Raw genomic sequence first — 23741 nt, 5'->3', positions numbered from 1 at the left:
GGCTCTGTGAGCCTCTAGCCAAGCCCCCAGCCCCCTGGCTGCGGGGGATTCAGTATTGAATCCCGGCGGTCAGAATCCCGATGCTGGAATCCCGACAGCCGAAATGCCGACAAGGGGGGGACGTGGATCGCCCCCCCCTTGCGGGCTCGCCACGCAGCGGGCCCGGTGCCTCGCTACGCTCGGCACGCTAATTTATTCTCCCTCCAGGGGTGTCGTTGACACCCCAGGAGGGAGAATGTGTCGGTATTTCGGCGGTCGGTATTTTGGCCGTCGGGATTCCGGCGTCGGGATTCTGAACGCCGGGATCCCGACCACCGGGATTTTAACTGCATCCCGGGTGCGGGAATAGACGCTGTGCACAGCGTTTATTCCCCGCTGCTCAGCAGCCGACAGGGGGACTCCCAACAGCCCCCCCCCCCCTCGCCGCGGGGCACTGCCGGCCACGGGAGGGACGCGGGAATGTCCCCGAAAACCGGTACATTCCCTCGGTAATCGGACTGTTGGGAGGTATGAATGTGTTAATGGTATTAAATGCTATTTTAAACGGTTTTTACCTGCAATGTGAAAGGGGTTTAGTGGCTCAGACCCATTTTAAATACCATTTCGAAATACTGGGTCTTAAACATTTAGGCAATGTGAAAGCAGCATTAAACACACGGAAAGCATATTATTACCAACACATTTCATCCTGACCCTCTCCATCCAGGAGATATTTATTTGCCCCTGAGCTTAATACTGACTTTTCCTAAATTATCCTGGGGTCAGCTTATTAAGTGATGGAAAAATAATGTTTAATAATATTTAATTAACTAAGCCCAAGTTAATGAAAAATAAAAAAGTAAGTGCTATATTCGGAAACAGACTAATATCAGCTGAAATGTAGGACGTTGACATCTCTGCAGGGAATGTTCTAAGAGGATCCACACACTCTGGAGGTACATTAGTTATTAACACGTATATATATTAACCTGCAGTCCAGTCCGTCCTGTACAGAACTATTCTATGTGAACTCCAGAAACAAACCCAAAGCAGTCTGCTTGTCTACTCGGTGTTTACTTAAGCATATGTTTTCCTGATGGTATGCCAAAGGCACAGACAGGACCATGTTCTGAGCCTAAGTTTAGAACATTAGGATTTTCGCCTTCTTAACACTGGCACCTCTCCAGAAATACTCTCTCACACTTGGCACCATTGGCATTGGACAAATAGAGCCAAGATATGGGACTCCCTGAACCTTCAGAATATGAAACCAAGCATAGGGGGTAGACAATCATCAGAGGAAATGTGAGGAATGTCAAAGGGCTTTCCTAGCGAAGAGAAGGAACAACAATGAGCATGTATGCTATGTATAAGTGGATACATCGGGAAGAAAATGTTCTGCATGTAGAATCTATTTCTCTGTATATTTGTTTCCAACAACATAGATGACAGCTAGCAATCTGCTTGCTCGGTAAGTGTCATATCAGTTATAGGCAACAGTATTCAATCTATAATCCAGGGGGACTACCACTGTTTTACCCAACTAAAGCAGACTTGTAAGAACTAAGTTTATGTATAAACGCCTAAATATAAGATTTTGAGATAAACTGGGGGTTCTGATTTAGCCACTTTCAGTGTTCTTCAGAAAAATAATGCACCCCTGCCTGTGATTGCCCATTTATCTGACCTACAGCCTTATATATAGTACTGGCCACGGATAATTAAGTGTCCTGCTCCCGCGAGTTGCAGAGGTGGATACTAAAATACCAGTACAAATCAATACTGCTCTGGTAGTGGCAGAGCTACTCTGATAAGTATCTGTCCAGTGAGTTCTACACCTACATTTTCACTGCAAATAACTAGTGGTAAATCAAAGTAATAGTGCAAATGCTCAAGACTCTCAAGAAATTTGTCCAAATGAAGAGTGTGGGTCAGCAACTATTGGCGTCAGCAGTGGGGCACAGAGGGGCAGGTAGTAATCACCCATGTCTAATGGAGGGGTACACTGCCACCCGAACTGCCCACCTCACCTCTTACAAGGCAGCAGTAGGATCTCTTCTCCTTCTCCAATGAGGCAAGGGGAGCAGCTGCCACTGAGCATCAGCAGTCTCCAGTATCTGGGTAAGTGGGGGTAGCATGCAGTGGCGTAACTAACGCTCAGCAGCCCAAGCCACTGCGGGGGGGAGCCAGCAATATGTGGGCGCAGTGTCACCGCACAGTACCTGTGAATGCAGGAGCTGGAGGCAGGAGGAGAATGCCGGGGGCTGAGTTTTGGCGGCTCAGCAAGGTATGCAAACTAAGTGCTGAGATGATTTGTGGTGCCTGGCTGCAGCAGCCCTGCACCCGTCTGTGATACTCTGACAGCAGTGTACATAACGATCTCCCTCTCCTCCGTCCTGTCCCTGACACACTTCGCTTGATTTATACAGACTGTGGCAGGCTTTACAATCAACCCAAATCCTCACAGTAAAGCATATTACAGTGAGGCTTTAGATTGATTATAAAGGCTGCCACAGTCAGAGAGTGAGCTGAAAGAAATGACTACAGGAACTTCGCTGTGTCCAGAGTCCGGACACCTGCTCCTGAAGCCTGCCTGCCAGGTCTGAACTACTCTGTAATGTCTGTTTAGTGGGGGAACAGGCAGATAAGGGATAACTGTGATGGGAGGGACAGGAGGCATAGGTGTTATGGGTCATAGTAGCGATGATAGAGATGGGGGACAGTAAGTATTATGTATGAAAACAAATATAATTAATGTATGGGGGGGCGCAAAAAAAATTTCTGCAGGGGGGCGCAATATTTCTAGTTACGCCACTGGTAGCATGTACACGAATTGCATACCCCCCCTCCTGGATTTGATGCTGGCTGAGGGGCTCACTTTGCCACTCTATCCAACGATTCAAAGAATTTTGACTTAGACTTTTGTGATGAGGCCACATTCCTTGAAGAGTACTTGGGCCTGTCCAGGCTCTCTACTGTCCTGGGCGTTTAATCCTGCAATCAAACTTTTGGGAATTTGCTGAATAAAGAGAGGGGTGAGAAGGGGGCCACTCGGGCACCTAATAATGAATGCAGGGCTTAAAGTGGTCCTGGAAAGGTGGCGGAAACACCCCACCCCTCCCAATATTTGGACACCCATGCAAATTAAAAATTTGGGCCCTACCACCTCTATTTTATAAAGGAACTATGGTCTCCCAAGGAAGGGGCGCAGTGAAACAATAGTATCCCTAATTCAAAGTTATGCCACACAGTAGCAAAATTATATTTACATTACACTGTATGTAGTGCCCCTGATTAAAATTACACCACAAAGTAGTGCCCCTGATTTAGGTTATGCTACCCAGTAGTACTCCCTTATACATGTATACCACACAGTAAGGTTACACATAATTCCGACAGGAATATTATTACTTACATAAAATGTTCACAGTAACAGTGCCCCTTACACATAATACCCACATTACAGATGGAGCTAGTATTCTAGACTGGGGCACATGCGCACGAAATGCAAGTGCGCCCCGTTCTGTGGGAGGCTGTAGCAGCTCTCCGACCCGCTCTGCCCCAGCTCCCCCCGATCCCCTGCCCATCTCCCTGAAGTGTAGATGGGCAGGGAAGCCGCTCCCCGACGCCTTGCTGATGGGTATGCGCAAGCGAGTGAGGCGCTCGCACATTCCCGTCAGATGGAGTTGTCGTCCGCCAGCCTGCGCCAGCACAGGAGATCTGGAGATGGGGCAGGCTGGCTGACAGCTGCTCCATCTATATCTGCTTCTGTCCTTCGAGCAGGTACATGCCCTCTGTCCTTCCAGCAGCTTCCCCGCCACTTTGTGTCCCTCCAGACCACTCTCTCCTTGTCTTCAGCATACACAGATCCAGCTCCTCTTATTGGCTCTTCTTCATTTCAGCAGACGGCATTACACATATGTCATGTCAGAAAAGCCATTTGCAGGGCTGTGTTGGAGGTGGAACTAATTCCTCCTAACATTATAGGTGTTGGAACTCAGGGTCCAATTCAGACCCATTTACTGGGCTAAAAATTCACAGCCCTGCCAATTATTGGAAGTCCGCGTGAGGTCCCCCTGCACACAAAGACAGCAATGGCTTTTCATCGCTGGACGTTCACTAGAAGATTGACACCCGTCCAGCGCTTAGATGGCGGTCCTGGTCGTTTTCAGTGAGGATACGCAAAAATGCAGGAGGAACTCAGCCGTTTTCTCTGAGGACATCAGCACCAGCCCCAATCAAAGGAAATCAATTGCAGCGCTGTGTGAGTCCAGAACTATTCAGCCGCTGAACACATGGGGGTGGGGATCCATCAGTTGGTGAGAGAAGGCAAATGGTTGGCTGCAATCACATTCGCAACTGTGCAAAGGGGTGGGTATTCACTATCGTGAGAAGACATTTACCTGATTGCTGAAGATTAGCAGCCCAGCAATCAGTTCTGAATCAGGCCTTCAGTTCCATCAGTTAACCCCTGCACCTGTTACACATTACATGTGGAAACAAGCATGCCTGCCGGTGTAACTGGCCAATAAGGATAATGGATAGGCTACTAGACACAGAACTCCTTAGTGACCATATTATGTACAACCTTTGCTTTTACCTGGTCTCTTTAAACCATGTAAATGGGATACGATCAATAGGGTCACCCCAATGCATGTCGACCTAAATTGGGTCAACCCAATGACCCATACCCATGTAAAGATGTCATCTGTTGTGAAATACATATGCAATAATGGCAATCAATAAACCCCTTAAAGATAAAGGCCCCTTGTTACAAGCAAAGGTGTATTGCCTCTAAGTGTATGTTGGAAAACAAATCTTTTCCCACCTAATTTCTAAAGAAATGTCCACCAGGACAGATAAGTGATTCTCAACTCCTTGGTGATACCAGCTTGCAGCAGAAGAGCAGATTTCTTGACCCAAGGTCATAGATCAGAGTCCAGTTCAAGGGGTAAACCCACACCATTGAAGAGGTGCGGCCACAACTTATGGGCTAGTTTGCCTTTTGTCTAGTGTCTTCCTATAAATCGTTAACAGTGAGCACCAGTGAAAAACAAGTGTGGCATCTATTCACTGGCTATGACAGAGCCCCCAAATAGGGACTATAACTCTAAAATTGGGGCAACTGGGATATATGGAAGGGCTCTTACTACTTCTCCAGCCTTTTCTGAGCTTCTGCTATCCCCGTCCTGTGATGACAATAGCAACATGACAACAGCTGGTGGCACTTGTACCATCACTAATTCTAGCTTAATAGGCTTCCAAACGAAGCCTTGTTATAGCTATCACTGGCCTCTCTGGTAAGAACACCTGTTTTTACTAGAAATAGGGCTTTTCTCCATTTCATAAATATGCCTGCAAGTGTAACAGAGAGGTTGGTGATACTGTACAGTTGGGAATGTTAAGGATGAGCACAGTAGTTGCTGTTAGCTTGTCTTACTGTCTTACATGGGAGTTGGCATGTATAAACATGGGTGCTCCTCTGGGAGTGATGTGCCAGTCCCATAACACAAGACTTTTCTCTATCCTGCCAAGTGAAACTACTGCCTACTATGTTACTTGGTAAATGGTGGTTGTAAATTGTTAATTAAGTTTCTAATTTATTTCCATCACATGAGAAGGCTTGACACCCATTCATTTCAACACTGCTAACTGAACACCATTACATCTGCTGTCTCTGGCACTGCATGAACTTGCTGTTATTACATCTGTATGTGCAGAAACACTTGTTGCTCTTCAGCCACAGATCCTGGACAGACACTTCCTCAGTTAGAGCCAAATGGCAAATTCAAGAGTGTTTCAGAGGTAGCGGTTATTAAAAACAATCACCATCCACCATACAGGAAATTATGAGGGGCATGCAACAAGTTTATGGATACACAAAAATTATTATGTTTACAAAGCGAATATACATTTTTTTTCACAGTATTCACCAGAGGAGTCTATGCAAAGTTGCCTGTACGCAAACCACTTGGTGAAGCAGATGAACCAGCCCGAAGCCAGTTTGTCTTCTTATGCTGGATGAAGGTCTCCACTGGAGCTTCCACACAAGTTATGCTTGATTTGTGGTAACACAAAGAATTTGCAGGGGGCCCGCCTGGACTGTATGACAAATGATCAAGCTCCTGTATGCATACATTAGGCAGAACTTACATCACTTTCCTGGACTTTTGGGAAGGTGCATTGTCATGATAGAGAAGGAGACCATGAGCCTGAGTTTTTGGACTTCGCCTGGAAAAGGCTTCCAGCACTTGTAGCAGGGGTTGGTTGGCGTACAAATCCCCAGTGACAGTGAGCTGCTGCATGATTGGTACAGCAGCTACATGACCAGTCTTGGCCACAAAAACAGCCACCATTTGCTTGGCCACGCTGCGCTCTTGTCAGAACTTCTGTTGGGGTGCATCTCCAACTGAGGTCCATTGGGCCAAATATTGTTTGGTCTCTGGGTCAAAACTGTAGATCCAGGATTCATCACCACTGACGATCCCCCAGACAGAGTTTGAGTGACCTTCTAGATGATGATAGATAGGATCTGATTGGTTGCTATGGGCAACATCCCATCTTCAATAGAACTCCGATCTTAGAGCTACTTTAGAAAAGGTAAAATTGTTTATGTTATTATGTAACATGTTTCCTACTTCTCATTTACTTGCATTATGATGAAGTTTCTGGCAAAGAAGAGGATAGTTATACTAAAATCAGTCAAACTGGCAAATATGTTTGTCCAACTGCTCAACAACTGTTGTGTCTAATACTTAGACAACACAAATATTTTGGACCCTTTGAGTGGAAACGTTGCTGTAGGAGATGTGCAAAATATCAGGGTCAAAATCAAGGATGATGAATCACTTTAGGTATTGCCAGAAAATAAAAGTCAATTAATTGAAGTTTTGTTAAACGTTGTGCCAAAAATCTCCAAATATAAAAATTATCAATTTAATTAGCTCTCATATTAATACATATAATAACAGAAATCAATTATCCAAATATATTGGGAAACTAATGCATAACGATGATCGGTACAGATGTGGGGGGCTAGGGCTCTGCCATGTTTATATGTCCACACCAGCTTCTCCTCTTTGCAGATGCCAGTAATAAGCTGTGTGGCACCTCTCTGCAACCACCAGGTGGGGTGGGGGGGGTACTGTCTGGCTACGACTCACACTGGGGGAAGATTTCCAGGGTGCAGCGGGGCCAGGAGATCCCTCTGAGATTGGCTGCTTTTAGTAGCCAATCAGTGGAATTTCTGACTTGTCACTTTAGATAAGACCACGCCAAGCAAGTGGTTACAAGCTAATGAGGTAATGGATGTTAGTACTTTAGTTAGTTAGTGGGATGTAGAAGGTCAGCATTGAAGATGTCTTTATGGATGACAAACTGTTGACCTAATTCATGTAAATACTGTAAGATGTTGACATTGTCAGAATGTTGATATTACAATATTCTGACATTGTCATTAGGGTTACTGTTAGGGATAAAATTATTCCGAAAAAATTGTCAACGTATCATAAAGCGGACATAAATATGCTGACATGTCAATATTCTCATGTCGTCATAATGTACTATCCCCCATTTTACCAGTAATAATCTATTAGGCTACCCAACAATAATATGCAGGTAGACGTGTCCGCTCTCCCTTGCTCACAATACAAAACACACAGTAGTTACCATTACAGCGACCGTAGCTGTTATTGGCACTAGGTATCTGTGCCATTGTCAGCCCACACGGTTTACATACCATCTGTAGAGATGAGCATTCTGCATCTCCAGCTCTGTAATGCCCAGCAATGCACAGACCATCACTAATAATACGTCTGTCTCCTTCAGATGCTACAGAGATTATGGACATGCCTGTCCTTATTGAAGCAGATGGTCCTAGTTTACAGTCTGGTGTTGAAATCATAATAATATAACCAGATCTCGTTACTGTCCTGAGTGAGATATTGTACTCATGCCACCTGCTGCCAATACTTAGCACTAAGTATCCACTGCTTATAGGGATTCATGGTTCAGTATGTTGGTATCCATTGGAATATACCCTGAATGAGCACAACATTGTGGTGTCTGATATCAGCGGCCATGCGCATATAGCTGGCTGCAGGCGGAACCCGACATGCTACTTTTACGTGTGCACCTGAATCCACCAGAATAAGATATGATCTGTGAGTACATATAATCAGGTCTCACACACATAACATTATTGCAAACACATAGAACTGGTTGACTTGAAGCAATTAATGTCAGGCAGCGGGTTGCATTTAGGGGCCGATTTTGGTTCACACGTAGTGAACTGAAATTGCACATGCGCAAACCCCGACTGCGAACAGGCTCTGAGATTTACACTATCGGGTCGTTCGCAGCAGGGAGGGAGCGATGGGGGCGGACAGGGTCAGTGGGGGTGCTGGGCCATGGGTACATGCAAACAAAATCACTGAGGTACTAATTAATTCACCTGTGCTCAAGCATGGATATCCTTAAACCCTGAACTGTACCAAGTTTGAGAACCTCTGGAAAATGTACTTGGATCAGAGGTCCGGTTTCTTTTTATCTCCTATTTTGCATGCCTAAAGTTTGGGCTCTGTGCAACTGGGTGCCGGATGACTCACAGTCATTCGGGATTCCAACGGTCATTTCTCTGACTTCGAAATCCTGTCAGGAGCCCGACAGTCGAAATCCTGATTTACATGGTCCAGGACCTCCATAGAGGGAGAACAGAATAGTTGGAGAGTGCAACTCACCGCCGAGGTGGCTGCGTGGAGAGCACAGGGAGCCCGCAAGGGGCTTTAATGCGCTCGCGCACCCCGTCGGGCTCCTGAAAGTCGGGATTCTGACTTTCAGGAATCAAAGAAACAGGTACTGGAATGTCATAGAAATGACCACCAGAATCCCAACTGTTGGTGAGTTATACCATACCCATGCAACTTACTCTTGGATCCCTCACACTTTACCAAGTAAAAGAGGTATCACTTAAATGTCAGCAAATATAATGTAAGAGAGAAGAGAGTGATGGAGAATTATACTTTTAGGGCCTTCTTATACATTAATACTATAGAGATCCTTGTAACTAGTAATAACTAGCAAGAGAGAAAGGCATAATAAACTGACAGTCATCAGAGAGATGGGTTAATGCTGTTTCTTTTATGTTGATTGTTTTTTACTGCACTACAATGCCTGTTACCTCATCACATTCATACAACACTTGTTATTAAACATGCATGTTGAGGGGCAACTATCCAGAGTAATAGCAAGTGACTGGAATAGGGGGTACGGAGCTAGACCTGTATAAGTGAGATTTACTGTACACACATAATTCTATAACACTCCTGGGAATATATTTATCTCTTCTCTCTCGGAAATGTCTTGTTTTGTCACTTATGTCCAGTGTGTGTGGTCATCTTGTAACTATTTATAAGTCTCAGTAATTTCGGATGTGATCCAAATAAAGGTTCTGAGTGCCAAGCATCAAGATCTCCAAGTTAGAACCTTAGCTAAGTTATACACAAAACCTCTCTCTGCACTAAAGTTGAGTGTCAGAGCAGACTTGTGTGTATGTATTTTTATCTTGGTACCAAACATCATCGTCATGACATCATACAATTATAGCTGCCTGTGACCACCAAGCTCTGCTGTCATTTCTTTTGTCTTCTATCTGTTTAAAGGATTGTCCAAATGTAGCTAACTAATCTTGCACTCCTGTGTCATCTGGCTTACAGTAGTCTGTGCTTTTCATTCTTGTATTTGTATAATGAATAAGAGCGATTTATTTTGATTGCCTGTGTCTTCATACAGCTCTGCATTGGATAACAATAGCTCCAGCTTTGGTTTATATTCCAGGGAAATGCAAATCAATAGTTCTAACTGATTATATAAAACACTGATGAAGAGCACAGACGAGGAGATTTCAAATCAAAGTAAATAATATAAGTCAACCTATACACAACAATAAATTACTCATCTGAAAGCGGATAACTCCTGTTTGAATATATACCTCGGTAGTGACAGTACTTGGGGAACGATAATGCCATTTTTATTGCTCAAAACAATCTTTACTTGAATGGGTTCTTTGCATAATTTATGCATAAAGCCGAGAAACAGAAATATTTGGGGCATTCCCTTAGAGACTACAAAATAGTAACAATGAACAGTATGAAAACATAAAAATGTTCCTTTGCTAGCCTATATGACCAGTTATGCCCAATACTGCATAGACCATGGATTCTCAAACTCAGTCCTTAGGACCACAGTTCACATTTTCCAGGTCACCCAACAGGTGCTCTCATTACCGACTGACACATTTTAAAAGACCCACAGGTGGAGCTAATTATGTCACCTGTGATTCTGTGAGGAGACCTGCAAAACATGCACTGTGTGGAGGTCATGAGGACCAAGTTTGAGAACCTGTGGCTTAGACAGTTCTTGAAGCAATTCATGCCCATCATAACATGACCACTTAAGTATAAATCTTTTTACCTTGGTAATGCTCAACCATAATTAATACAGTGGAATAATTGCCTTTTCATGTAGAAGAACAGAATCTCTATTGTTTGTTTTGGCCTATATTAAAAAGTAAAACATTTCCAGAAACAAAGATGTAGAAATCAGAGCCTGTTACAAAGCATCATATGCATATGGCTGTAATTACCTGCAGTGTGCGAGCCTGTTTCTCAGGAGAGGAGCAGGATGCAGCCTTCTGGTCCTCTCTGTTGTTGATTTGATATGAAGAGGACATATCTGTGCTTAGCATACAATGCTGTGTGGGTGGAGAAAGTATCCTTTACAGTCTGTGTTGCGTTATTGCCACAGAACGCACCTGTCACAGTTGGATCTTGATCATTGGATACGTCCCATTCTTCCAGTCGGAGAATTTAAAGAAACAGATCTGGGCTGAATGCCTGTCCTCATACGCCCTGCATCTTTACATCCCAGTCCCACATTATTTGTTTGGTTTATTTTCTCACTGCATCTTCACCCATCCTGCAAGTCATCCCATTGCTCCGTATCAGCAGTGTGTGGGTGAGAGGTGCACCAGGAGTTAATAAGAAGGGCTGGGACACAGAGTCCTTTCCCTCTGGCTTGTGCCCCTGCCTGGGGATTACTGTCACAAACCTCAGCAGCTGAGTTGGGTCATTAGTTCCTATCACTCCCTAGGAGTTTCCTGCCTGGGTTGGTGTTAGGCAGGCAGGTTGGCAATTAGATTGTTGTCTTGGCTGCTTATCTGTACATGCGCTGGTCTGGGCACTCTCCGAGATGGGGATTCGTTTTCTAGCCCCAGAGTTTATTGCAATAGTGTATACCAAACTCTCGTCCTCATCACAGTCCCAGCTTAATGATATCTGTGCTTTGGGCACTTAATTTATAGCCCAGTTATTCTAGTTCAAACACCTATGCCCTGGGATGTGTAACCTTAAAACCTGGTGTGTGAGAAAAGGAACAAACTAATAGTGACTGCTAAGAAATGCACATTTTTAGCATTTTTTGTTTAAATTAAAGACCAGTAAATTGCCACTACCAAAACAAAAAGGTCTTTCTGTTCTTAATTCTCAGTATGCGCTCTGTTTTTCCAAGGCTCATATACAAACTTTACACTGAACCTGAACAACCTGAATTCCTTTTAACAGGGGGGTAGATGTATGAAGCAGTGATAAGGGAGGAGAAGTGATAGAGGGACAGATGCACTAAGCTTCAAAAAGTGATAAAATGGAGAGTGATAAACAACCTACCAATCAGCTCTCACTGCATCCCCCCCAGCCTGTAGGGAATAGTCACTGTGCACAGTGTCTATTCAGCATTACAGAAGGGTGAAAAAAAAATGGACCACACCCCCTTTTCGGGCGCTGGCGCAACGGTGCCCCATTTTCAACCTCACATTTGTTGGGAGGTATGACTAAAATAATAAAAAGAATCTCTGCAAACAGAGCCTACCCTGTTATGTGACCGCAGTGGCTCTGCTGCGGGTCAATGCTGTTATGTCTAAAGGTGCGTAAACACGGGGCCAGGGCCGTTTCTAGACAATTTAGCTCCCAGGGCAAAGGAATAAAAATGCGCCCCCCCCCCCAAAAAAAAAAAAAATTAACACGTCATAGAAGAAATTGCGCGCGCTGTAAAAGGGGGCATGGTTTATTTGTAAAAGGGGTGTGGCTTAATATAAGGGCATGGTCTAGCAGGAAAACAATTACCTTACATCTCATGTTTGCAGCCTGCATGACCAGTCATTGGTTACCGCAGGAATTGTCATTGTCCTCCCGCACTTTAGTTGGCGGGCTGAAGGCCACACAGTGACATAAAAATATAAAAGGCCCACACAGTGACCTAGTACGCCTCACAGATCAAGGCCAAACAATGACAGGCTACTTGAATTATTATACACTATTTATCCGTGATGCCAATTACACATGACGCCACACACCGTGATGACAATTACACATTGTCGCACACCGTGATGACAATTACATATTGTCGCACACCGTGATGACAATTACACATTATATCGCACACCGTGATGACAATTACACATTATATCGCACACCGTGATGACAATTACACATTGTTGCACACCGTGATGACAATTACACATGACGCCACACCGTGATGCCAATTACACATGATGCCACACACCGTGATGACAATTACACATTGTCGCACACCGTGATGACAATTACACATTGTCGCACACCGTGATGACAATTACACATTATATCGCACACCGTGATGACAATTACACATTATGTCGCACACCGTGATGACAATTACACATTATATCGCACACCGTGATGACAATTACACATTATATCGCACACGTGATGACAATTACACATTGTTGCACACCGTGATGACAATTACACATTATATCGCACACCGTGATGACAATTACACATTATATCGCACACCGTGATGACAATTACACATTGTCGCACACCGTGATGACAATTACACATTATATCGCACACCGTGATGACAATTACACATTATGTCGCACACCGTAATGACAATTACACATTATATCGCACACCGTGATGACAATTACACATTATATCGCACACGTGATGACAATTACACATTGTTGCACACCGTGATGACAATTACACATTATATCGCACACCGTGATGACAATTACACATTGTCGCACACCGTGATGACAATTACACATTGGCGCACATTGGCGTCTGAGAAAAGACAACATAACTATAAAGGGAAATGTGAACTACTCATATTTATCAAACTTCAATTGTAAAATTAATTCGGAAGGGTCCCTAGTGATAATATTGCCACTTCTTAGAGGCGTTATGTAGGTATTATTTGCAATAAGGCTGCCTTAGCAGCCCCCCCCCCTCCCCCTTCTCTCTCCCCCAATTGTGTGCAGTTCTCTAGGGAACAGATACCTTTTATTAATCTACTCTAAGCATTGTGACACCATGCTTCTGTGCACTGTATGGGGGAAGAGATCCCTGCAGCTCCGTCTCTCACCTGTCCCCCCTCCCTCCCCCTCCTCATTTCTCCTGCGGGGGACTGTAATGTATAACAGCACAGGCAGGAGTGATTCTAAAATAAACATGTCCTGCTGTATATTCTATGGCACCAGCGCAGGGGAGGGAGAGGGGACAGGGGAGAGACAGAGCTGCAGGGATCTCTCCCCCTGTGCTGTGCAAGGAGGCAGAGTAAACCACATGAAGAAAAGTAGGAGCTGGAGCAGATGATCAGCAGAGAGGGGCCAGGTGCTTCTCTATATTAGTTTGTGTTAATAAAACAGTGTAAAGAAACATGTGTAGCCGGTGACCTCTCCCATGTCTGCCCTCCCTCCTCACTGCTGCCGGGGACTGGAATGTAGTGTACTGCAGCACTTCGAGCTCAGGCAGAAGTTCATGAGCCCACTGTGATTCTTCAGCAAACAGGGACTCTCCTGCCTGAGCTCCTGGGCGGCTGCTGTACACTCCCATCCATAGCAGCAGCGCTGGGGAGGGAGAGGGGACGGGGAGAGACGGAACTGCAGAATCTCTCCCACTGATACTAATGAAATCAGGAGCTGGGGAGGGAGGGGGGACGGGGAGAGACGGAGCTGGAGGGCGGACGGACGTGGGAGAGACAGAGCTTACCTGCTCCACATGGATGTTTCTTTACAATGTTTTATTGAAAATATATATGGAAGCATCTGTCCCCTCTCCTCTGATCAGCTGCCCCTGCTCCTGCCTGCTTTATAAGCAAGGAGCAGCTGCTGCAGGGCACACGGGGAAAGTGAAAGTAAGCCTGCTGGCTAACTTTCTATTAGCTGCACATGCGCAGTAAGATCCTGGACTATTACACTGCGAACGGGGGGAGAGCAGGGAACTGAGTGGCAGCATTTAAAAAGAGGGGATGAGCCGTGCGGCGCCCCGGGCAGATGCACGGCTCGTCCCCCTGTAAAAACGGCCCTGCACGGGGCAATATGTCGCCCGGCGATATATTACTGAGCGATATATTGCTCAATGCCCCCTTTTCATCGGTGACCAGAGATGGTCGCTGATGAAAGGGAACCTCTGCCGGAGGTGCCACCGAGGTAATCAGCTGGTCGCAGGAGCAAGCTCCTGCGACCAGCGATTAGAATGGGGCTGAAAACTGGAGCGCACACCCGGCGATTTATCGCCGGGGAACACTCCCATCACTGGCAATATGGTCGCCAGCGACCATATTTCCAGCGATATCCGCCCCTATCGCCCCCGTGTGTACACAGCTTGAGTGTTATGCAAAGTATTGTTACCTTGCCGGTAAACTTCGTCTTATCAGCACTGTGGACTGGAGATGATAATAAGATAAAAGCAGTCTCAATCAACAAATTATGTTGATTAATTGCAGTAGAGGAATCTAATGTGACCTGCGTCTGGGAAGCTCACTCCACTGACAAAAGCTAGCAGCGGGCCAGGGAGCAGGAGGTAGCATAGCAGGACTTAAGAGAGTGTTTGTTTGTCCTGGCTGACAGTAGGGGGGAAATTTACTAAAGGAAATTTGTAAAAAAATAGGTGCATTTGAAATACACTTATTTTTTACATTTACTATCCCGAAAATACGGCAATTTGTATTCCTATTGATGTGCTATCAATACGAATTACCGTATTTTCGGGATAGTAAAGGTGAGGTGACCTTGAAAAAGCTGATGCAACTCAGCGAAACGCGTCGGTGTTGAGCTCCTAGGTACCCACATCTACCACTCCAAATTGGCACCATTCCTGGCAACCTCTTTCCTGAAGGAGAAACCTCCAAACAGGCCAAAAACAATGGGCAAATCGGCAAATTTTCCTTGGATCCATCTATACCCAAGGCCATTACCTGCTACTTTGGGAAATTCCTGCAGCGGCTTTTTACCACCAGTGCACACCCGCAACATAGTGAGGACAGTTGGACTTATTTGGAAATACCCATCCATGATCTGTGGTGAGCTAACATACCAAGTATGCCCATAATACAGCCTTGATAAGAGGACTTCCTCAGCCAGCCAAGCCTAGTAGGAGTGTAGGGTACAATCTTAAACTGCCATATATGTCAATTTGTCTCTTTTTATTATTATGTGTTTTAAATAAATGTGTTTTTTATTTACCATTTAAACCATTGTATTTAGTGTTTAAACCCAAGCGCTGCTTCATGGTTTTTTCCTTGGGTTTTCCTAAATGACAGGTAGGAGCTGATTGGCTGGCTGTTTATCACTCTCCATTTTAGAACTTTTTAAAGCTTGATCCATCTGGTCTGTAAATGTAACCGAAGATGCCTGTCATATATATCATGTCTAGATATCTGGGTGTGGTATATCTAGATATTGAAAGGCTGTTCAGTTTTGTACTTCAAAGTAGTGTGAACGTGCATTTGGTTGCTTAAAAAAACACAACAACCAGTAATGATCACCCATCATGGCTAGCTCTCCCAGATACCATTATTGCGAGAAAATCTTCATCTTACTCGGTCCTGCTAATCACTCACAGCTCCCAAAATAGGCCAGAAAGTGGTGCATGCGCATTTGTAAGAAATGCACCCTCTTTATGATTAGTTTAAAAAAAAAAAAGTAGTCGTTTCCTACACAAAACCGGTCTTCTCTTGTTAAGTATGCAACAACAATGTTTTAGGATAGTGTTGAATATAATGGAGGCAAATGAAAGTTTACCTAAATACCTAGGCATCTTGATATTACAGCCATATAAAAAAAAAAAAACCTGTAAGTTACCAAAAAAAATATATGTTAGAACATATCAAGATGTCCCTTGAAAGCAGAGTAGCTCTATTGCAGTGGTTCCCAACCCTGGTACTCAAGTACCCCCAACAGTGCACGTTTTCCAGGTCACCACTCAGAATCACAGGTGACATAATTCACTCCACCTGTGGGTCTTTTAAAATGTGTCTGAATAATGAGTGCACCTGCTGGATGACCTGGAAATGTGCACTTTTACTTGAGGACCAGGGTTGGGAACCATTTATCTATTGCTTTCCAGGGACAAACTCCTCTCTGATGGACCAAACCATAATAATGGGTAAGAAGCAGTGATAGAAAAGAGGTAAAATGAGCTAAAATTGACCATTAATACTGATCTTTACATTGCACGCCTTAGTTTAGTTATGATTAGCGGATTTAAATCAACTAAGCCAATCCATAATGGAGTACAATCAGAAGCATCAATTATTAATTGCCCCTCAATCTGCAGTCACTTTTGACAGGAGATTGAGGTGGGGGGTGGGGTGATAAAATTGAGACAGATAAAGGGTGCTATTCAGTTGTTTCACTCTCCAAGAAATGATGCAGTGTTGTGTAGCTATCCCATAAGACCAGAATAGAACTCATTAAAACCACCCTGTAGACCAAGTGACACAGCAATGACTTCCAAACCAGAGATTTGAGAGCAAATTTTTCAGCCTGATTTGTTGCAAGTTTTAAATCCCTACTTAAAGCAATTATTCACTCTGCTTAACTAAAAGGTGCATACACACAGGCATTTATCGCTGAGTGACCATGTTGCCAGGGATTGGAGTGTGCACCGGGTGCGCGCTCCCATTTTCAGCCCCCTAATGGTCGCTGGTCGGAGGAGCATGCTCCTCCGACCAGCAACTTCCCCTGCCTCTTCTCCTGGCAGTGTGTCATTTTCATCAGCGACCATCTCTGGGACACTGAGCAATCATATTGCTCAATATGTACGCACCTTAAAATGAATTTAAGCCGCATGCATGCTAGACGACCTGCAAGATTGTTAACGATGTCGGCGGTCCAACAGGTGGATGATATTGTGCATACACACTGAATGATATTTTTTGGTGACACCAGGGCCCTGTTGAACATGCAGCTCGTTGGCGACATAGTTGACCTGCATGTTCAGTCAACAGGAGCATGTTTCATTAATATTGGGCACACAAAGGGGGCGTGGCCTGGCAGGCAATGGTGGAAGACGCACTTACTGCGAGCTCCCTTCTTCCATAGCCTTGCCTCACCCATATACTCTCTACCAAGCTAAACATCCTACCGCCCACTACTTCAGAGGCGCCCGGGCACCCTCCGACATCACTCAGGGCAGTGCCGGCGGAATCGGGGGAGACATTAGGTCTCCTTGCGGGTTGCGGCCTGTCCCTGCATCGTAAGCCGGGACCTAGACCAGCAGCCCCCCGGCCTCACAGAAGTGCGGTACCTTATAAGTCGCGCCGCGACTTACATCCTCTCCCGGCAGCTCCCCACGGAAAAATCAGCTGTCGCGCTCCTGTGCGGCAGCACGGCGCTGGAAGGCAGACTCCCCAGCCGCCGGTTAATCAGCGGTGCCCGCCATCTTGCCTCCTCCGGGGTCACGACGCGAGTCTGCAGAACTGGAGCCTGAGGGGGGACTGAAGCCGGAGGCTACACTCGGAAGACCTTGTGAGTACTCACACACACCGCACGCTGAGCTCACCCTGCAGCGTCTCCTCTCCCCCTTGGGTAGCCTAGATCCTGCTGACCACCAGGGTTGGGTCCCTGGGGAAGGCTGGGGGGACTGTTTGTGAGCTGCACTGTGGGGCTGTGAAAGTGGACCCCTGCCTCTCCACAGTGGGGACACAGCTTTAACAGCTTCAAGTGAACCTAGGAATGCAGCTCTAAGGGGATTTGCCACAGCTACCTGGGCTCCCAGAGACAATTATAATATCAGTGGCACTCTCATTTCCCATAACAACCACCTGGGCTGCAATAATCTAATATTGGTGTATACTTGAAGCAATAGGACAGCTGCAGCCATCTCCAGCCCCCTGTTACTCACTTCTGTATCAATCCAGGCTCAAAGCTATTAATGTGCCTGTGGCGCCACCTTGTGGCCTCTAGCCATATAGCTACCCCATGTATCTGTGAATGTCAAGAGAGATGATTTGACACACTACACGTTTTTCACCCGGACACGTAACTACCGCAGACTGTCGCTTATCATAACAACAACACCCTCATCTGCCTGCTAAACGCACCAAAACTCCTAAACCTGTCTCCCAGGTAGCCTTTTTTAAACCCTCCCCGGCAAGACCCAAAACATTGGACGAGGTTGGTGAACAGCCATCTAAGAAAAACCTACCTAACCCCTCGAGGTCGGGTGCGGCGCCATCTAACAGCTCTGCACCAGCCGCCGATGCGTTGGAAGACAGTCAAGCTCTCACTGTAGGATCTATGAAACTACTGCTGTCACAATTTAAACAGGATGTCTCCGAGGAGTTTAAAGCAACGCTTCGGGACTGCCAGAAGTCAATTGATGACCTTGGTGAGCGCACCGTTCATATTGAATCCAAGATGGGAGAGGTTGTTTCCTCTCATAACGATCTAATCTCTTCTCATGAGGCCCTGGAAGCAGAAGTTGCCGCCCTACGGGATAAAGTCTCAGACCTGGAGGACAGATCGAGACGGAACAACATCAAAATGCGGGGAATCCCAGAGGCGGTCTCAAATAGTAGCTTGAACGATTTTGCTGTGAATGTCTTCCAAAAGCTTCTTCCTAACAGACCCTCTGCAGACTTTCTGATAGACAGAATCCACAGACTGCCCAAAGCTAAAGGTGCACCCACGGATGCCCCGCGAGATGTCCTAATGCGGATACACTTCTTCCATGTGAAAGAAGCAATTCTCAAAGCTGCCAGACCGTCCGAAGATTCATCAAGAATTTTGGATCAGCTCCAAATATACGGTGACTTATCCCAAGCTACCTTGGCTAAGAGACGCTCCTTTTACCCTATAACCTCTGTTCTACGGAAAGAGAATATTCTGTACAGATGGGGGTTTCCCACGAAGTTGTTAATCAATCGAGAGGGTTCTACGATTGTTCTGTCTTCAGTTGACGAAGGAAAACGCTTCCTATCTACATTAACCTCAGCGAGCGCTTCAACTACCCCGCCACATGAGCGCGGACTCCAGCTGGACTGGTCTGCATCAGGGTCGAACCAGTGAGCCTGTTATGTGTAGAAAACTTCTATTTCTCTTTATTCCGCTTGTTTACAGTTTAAATGTTTTTGTCTAGTTTTAAATTGCCATAATATGCGGTCTAGAGAACTGTCTCTTTTGCTCTCGCTATTGTAGTTGCTCAAATGCTCGCTCTTTACTGTTATCCTTAGGCATATAGCCTTAATAGGTTGCTTTCCTACTGTTTGTCAGTCTTTCTATTACTGATTCAGGGGGTTTGCTCTCCTTGTTTGTACTCACGGGCCTAGAAAACTCACCTTCACCTTTCTGAGCTCTGTCCCCCCGGGACACCTGGGGGGTTGATGAGACAAACTATTGAGGGTATGGGCCATCGATAATATTTCCCCTAGACTTTAGATTTGTTTGGTTATTGTTCCGGGTGTGAATATGTTACCACTACCCCCCACGTTTCCTTAGAGTGCCGACATGGTACGGCGCCCAACTTTACCCCCATATGGGGGTCCACTCTTCTCCTCCTTCATCCTTTCCCCCCTCCTTTCCCCTTCTCTTTTCCGAGTTCCCCCCCCAGGTCCTAATTGGACACTTGCTAGCACTGTCTCTAATGCAACCTTTTGTTGTCTGTCTCTGTTCTGCCAAGCAGTTTTCCAAATAGACGATAATGGTTAATGTCATCTCCATAAACGCCAAGGGTCTCAATTCTCCCAATAAGAGGAGACTGGCCCTTAGATATTTCCATAAACATAAAATTCAAATTGCTGCTGTTCAAGAAACACACTTCTTAGACTCAGCTCCCCCGTCATTTTCTGACAGGAACTACCCGCACTGCTACATGGCTAACGGCCCTTCTAAAAAAGCCGGAGTTGCGATTCTTGTCTCGCAACACTGCGCTTTCTCCCTCACATCCCAATACTCGGACCCTGAAGGTAGATACCTGGTCTTAACTGGTTCTCTTGAGAATCGAGAAGTGACTATAGTTTCGTGCTATGCTCCTAACACCAAGCAACTCCAATTTTGTAGAAAACTTTGTACCAAAATTCAGCAATTGGCCAGGGGAGCCTTGTTGCTCCTAGGTGACTTCAACTTGGTCCCAGACCCATCTCTTGATAGCTCACGCAAAACGTCTCGGCCTTCCAGTCAGCCCTCTGGCCCTTCTAAAGGCCTGCGCCAGCTCCTGGCGGAACATGATCTTTTCGATGTATGGAGGGTCAGACACCCTTCAGTAAGGGATTATACTTTCTACTCCCACGTGCACGGCACCTACTCAAGAATTGATCTAGCCTTGTCTGATAAATGGTCCCTGAACTCCTTTAAGAAAATCAGTATTCTTCCCAGATCCTGGTCCGATCATTCCCCTATATATATTGAGTGGGAAATAATGCGCAGGACTACTGCCCCGGGCCCGTGGCGCCTGGGTCGCCAGTGTCTCGTTCGGCCGGAGGCTCGACAGGCTATATGCTCGTCAATAGACTACTATCTACAGGAGAACTCCCCCGAGGATACTACAACCTTTACTCATTGGTGTGCCCTTAAGGCGGTAGCTAGAGGCTCTGCCATACAAATAGCAGCCAAGTTGAAAAGAGAGAATGCAAAATCTTTGGCACAAGCCGAAGCTGAACTTTCTACTCTAGAGGCCGCGCACAAGTCTAACCCGGCGGATAAAGCCTTGGGTAAGCGACTGAATGCAGCTAGAGATAAGGTGAACAGCTTTTATCTGGCGGAAATCCAGCGTAATGTAAACAGGCTAAACCAGAAATTCTACCAACTTGGTAATAGGGCAGGTAGGCTATTGGCGAGGAAACTGAGAGGAAAGAGAGCAAAGGAAAAAATCCATATGATCCATTCTGAGCGGGGATTAAAAATATATGACCCAAATGAGATTGCCAACGCCTTTTCTGATTATTATTCTAAACTCTACAATTTAAAAGATGACCCGTCCACCTCCCAGCCCCATCATGAGAAGATAGTTAAGTTCCTGGACAAAATCAACCTTCCTACCTTACCCCCGGAGTCCTACCTGTCCCTTAATGCACCTTGGACACTGAAAGAGGTCCAATCTAGTATAGACTCCCTCCCATCTGATAAAGCCCCTGGGCCAGATGGGTTCCCCTCCAACTTCTATAAGACTTTTAAAGCCCAGTTATCCCCGGTATTGCTCAGAGTCTTCAACGAGGCCTCTTTGGCCAAAAGCTTCCCCCCTGAAATGCTAGAATCACGTATCATTACTATCCCTAAACCGGGAAAGCCCCCAACTTCAGTCCAGAAATACAGACCGATTGCACTCCTTAACTCTGATCTGAAACTATACGCCAAATTAGTAGCTAACCGCATTGGTCCTCTTCTCCCCTCTCTCATTAAAAATGACCAGGTTGGTTTTGTTATGGATAGACAAGCCCCAGACAATACACGCAGAGAGTTGGGGGTGATTGAATACTGCTCCTCAAAGAACATTCCTCTTTTAGTCCTATCATTGGATGCCGAAAAGGCGTTTGATAGACTTCACTGGGGGTACATGAAAGCTACCTTGGAGAGATTTGGCTTTTATGGCCGGATACTTGACTCCATTTTAGCCCTCTACTCGTCCCCATCAGCCAGGGTGTTTGCAAATGGGTGTACATCCTCGGGGTTCAAGATAACTAACGGTACCCGACAGGGATGCCCACTCTCTCCTTTAATTTTTGCACTGGCTGTCGAGCCTCTGGCTGAACATATTAGGTGCAATGAGGGTATAAGAGGCCCAATAGTGGGCAACTCATCACATAAAATCAGCCTCTTCGCGGATGATATTCTTGTGAATATATTAGACCCCGATGTCTCCCTGCCAGCTCTTCATGAAGTGCTGCAGGACTACTCTGAAATCTCATTTTATAAGTTAAATACCAGTAAGACAGAAGCGCTCCCTCTGGGGTTCTCCACTGAGGCCGTTGATAGATTGAAAGCAAAATACAATTATTCGTGGCAAAATCGGTCACTTAAGTATCTGGGCATAAACCTGACGACAGAACGACAACTGTTCGATTGTAATTACGGCCCAATGTTAAGGGCATTCACAGGGCTGACTGGAGACTGGATGTTGCAGGATGTGTCTTGGCTGGGGAGAGTTGCTGCAGCCAAGATGGTCCTCTTGCCGAAATTAATGTATTTATTTCGCTCCATCCCGAGAGCCCCCCCAAAGTATTGGTTTAATAAATTTAACCAACTCTTAGCTAAATACATCTGGAGAGGGACTAAACCTAGGATAGCAAAGAAAGTATTAGCTCGGTCTAAATCAGAAGGGGGTGTGGCATATCCAGACATTGAACTTTATTATGCCGCATGCGTGCTGAACCAGGCTAGGGATTGGTTTAACTTTAAAGAGCCCAAACCCTGGGTTATATTGGAGAGTACATTCTCCCACCCTATCCCTGTGGCGGACCTTTTATGGCTCCCTCCAAGTGAGACTAGGAAACCCTCAGCTGTATGCAAATCTATCAAAGCGACCTTAGATGTCTGGTATAAAACGACAGCCCCCTTAGCTAATATAGCCCTTCCGGCCCCCTTTCTATCCCTTAAAGCTCTGAAATCCCTAATTCCCAATTTACCGCTACAGAGGTGGATTAACCAAGGAGTCAGTTCAGTGGGAGACCTGTATGTTGAGGATAATCTCGTCCCCTTTAGTTACTTACAACAGAAATTTAATATTCCCAAACAGGATTTTTTCATTTACCTTCAGATCAGGAGTTGGTTACACTCACACCTTGGTACATCCTATAATAAGCCAAAATTTCCAGCCTTTCTTAAAGCAAAGACCTGTGACTATTCACATAGAGGTGGCATAACATGGTGGTACTCTTATTTAATTTCCACGGATAGTAAGGCCAAACTGAAACCTCAAATCCTATGGGAGAGGGATTTGAACAAATCATTCAATGAAGAGGACTGGGAGAATATTTTTAAATCCTGTTTTAAGATCTCCCGCTGCATTAACCACTCCGAAATGTTCTTTAAACTCATTCATAGGGCATACTTCACCCCAGCCAGATTGCACAAGATTTGGCCTACGTCCTCTAACCTATGTTGGAGAAAATGCGGAAATATTGGGGACATATTCCACATATTTTGGGCATGCCCTTTGCTGAGGTCTCTCTGGGGGGAAGTATTTCATCTCATGAGCTCAATCTCGAACCAATCCATTCCTCCTGACCCAACTATAGCGCTTCTTCATGTTTTCCCACCACAACTTTCTGCGGCAGACCAATATATTCTAGGACACGTCTTAATAGCCACCAAGGCCTGTATAGCTAAAGGGTGGAAATCAGAGGCTATACCGTCTATAGAATGTATTCAAAACAAGGTGCACAAACACTTTATTTATGAAACAACCAACGACAAGTACTCTTCCTCTGCTAACTCACTATGC

At 45.5% G+C, this 23741-nt stretch overlaps 1 protein-coding gene across 3 annotated transcripts in view; it reads right to left on the bottom strand.

The window, feature by feature from the left end:
• Positions 1 to 11118, bottom strand: part of MYLK2 (myosin light chain kinase 2) — a 47604-nt gene extending 36486 nt beyond the window's left edge. The window contains exon 1 of one of the 3 annotated variants that reach the window (XM_083146616.1): positions 10622 to 11118. The gene's annotated coding sequence lies outside the window, so the exon portion shown is untranslated. Of the gene's footprint in view, positions 1 to 2009; positions 2396 to 10621 lie in introns of those variants that run through there. The other 2 variants (XM_083146615.1, XM_083146617.1) reach the window with 2 other exon arrangements.
• Positions 11119 to 23741: the final 12623 nt, after the last annotated feature.

This window comes from Crinia signifera, chromosome 6 (assembly GCF_055691185.1).
Source record: "Crinia signifera chromosome 6, ASM5569118v1, whole genome shotgun sequence".
NCBI lineage: Eukaryota > Metazoa > Chordata > Amphibia > Anura > Myobatrachidae > Crinia > Crinia signifera.
The sequence above is the reverse complement of the archived record's forward strand: the minus strand, read 5'-3'. Positions and strand labels throughout refer to the sequence as shown.